At 23.7% G+C, this 1,999-nt stretch overlaps 1 annotated feature.

The window, feature by feature from the left end:
* Positions 1 to 1,996: part of a repeat region that runs on past the window's edge.
* Positions 1,997 to 1,999: the final 3 nt, after the last annotated feature.

Genomic DNA, 1,999 nt, shown 5'->3' with positions numbered 1-1,999 from the left:
GCCTTTCTTTTTGTTTTCTATATTCTCCAACTCACCAAGTTTCCATTGGACAATACAGAATCCATATCTTAATTTGGAGATTATATCGCTATTAATCTTTCTAATTGTATTGAGGCTGCTATATTTCATATTATTTAATGATGATAGAATAGAAGATACATCATTTAATATTCTTGTACAATATTTATTAATATTTATTTTATCTCCTATTTCAATACCAAGATATTTATAAGGGTTATCATTAGTTACTCTTGGTAATTCAGCTAATTCTCCATTTATCTGACCAATGATATTAGTCATTATCCCACTCTTTTCTACATTTATTTTTAGTCCTATTGCATTAAATATTTCATTTGTTAATTTGTGGGCTTTTTCCATTTCTTCGAGGCTGTTAGTTATTATCTTTAAATCGTCCATATATAAGATGTGGTTTAATTATACTTGTTTTTCTTCTCCATTCATTTTAATAGATAACTTATTAATTTGTTTATCTAATTAATTAGATAATATAACAATAAATAATACATAATAATAATTTAGATAAACTATCACCTTGTATTATTCCTCTTTCTACATTAATTATACCTACATTTTGTTGATTATAATATAATTGGAGTTGTGTATTATTTAATATATATAATATACTTTTAATTACAACTAATGGGATGTTAAAGTAAATTAAACAATGTTTAACCCATTGATGATTAATACTATCATATGCTTTAGAGACATCATAATATGTTTCTACCCACTTCCATTTAGCCTTGATTAATAACTATTGGATTATAGTATTGTATAATAATCCTTCTTTTGATGCATATGTATATTTTTTACATCCAATTTGATTTTGTGACAATTGTTTTTCAATTGGATTTAGCATCAGTTGGCTTTCTATCTTCATCTTTAATAATGATGTGTATACTTTTAACAGACAGTTTAAACAAGTTATTGGTCTGTAATTTTGTGGGTCTAATTTATCTCCTTTCTTGTATATTAATATTGTCCTTCCTTGGATAAATTGAAGAGGGATGTTAGTAGGATTATACAACCATTCATTAAATAATTTTAATAAGAAATTCTTTGGTTGTTCTAAATATTTAATCCAGAAGCCTTGTATTTTATCAATTCCAGGTGCTTTCCAATTAGCAATGAATTTTATTGCATGGTTTAATTCATCTAGATTGATTACGCACCTTCTATTATTAATTCTATTTTCAATTAATATGTCATATAAATTAATATTCAGGAAATCTATATTGGTGTTGTTTTCATAGATTCCTTTCCAGAAATTAATTGTAGTAATATTATCTGGATATTCATCTTCTTTAGGCTTATTTGGAAGTTGTCTCTTTCCATATTTTAACATTTTATAATTCCATCTAATTCTTTTCCAATTATTCTTACTTCTATTTCTATTCTTTTCATTCTTTTGATGTATTTGTAATAGTTTATTTGCTCCTTTGTTTTTACTTTAATGTGATATATATCATATTTTTTAATATGTAATATTCTTTTTAATTTCATATATTGGTTATTATGGAGCAAGTCTCTTAATCTACATATTTTTGATTGTAGTATTCTTTCTATACTTCTCCTTCCACTTCTTTCTTGATTCTTATTAATAATGATGTTAATAGTGGAGGTTATAGTTTTAATATAATGGTAGTAATCATCTAATGTATTGATTACTATTTCATTTGTATTAATGATATTAACTATTTGATGTACTTTGTTTTTATTGTAATAATAATTAATAAATTGTACATCTTCTTGTTCTTTCATATGTTCTTCTTTAAATATTCTTATTACCTCCTCTTCTTGTATTTCTTCTTTCTTATTTATTTTATTAATTCTTTTAATTCAATATCTTTCCATTGGTGTGTTATTAATTCTTCTTCCATTCTTCTATTGACTTCCCTTTTAATTTCATTCTTTATTTTATATGTTTTCTTTATTATTTCTTTATATTCATTAATATCTTCTATTTTAATATCAAATT

The sequence above is a fragment of the Entamoeba dispar genome, genomic scaffold, assembly GCF_000209125.1.
Source record: "Entamoeba dispar SAW760 scf_1105229462549 genomic scaffold, whole genome shotgun sequence".
NCBI classification, from domain to species: domain Eukaryota; phylum Evosea; order Mastigamoebida; family Endamoebidae; genus Entamoeba; species Entamoeba dispar.
This window is presented reverse-complemented; position numbering and strand designations above follow the sequence as displayed.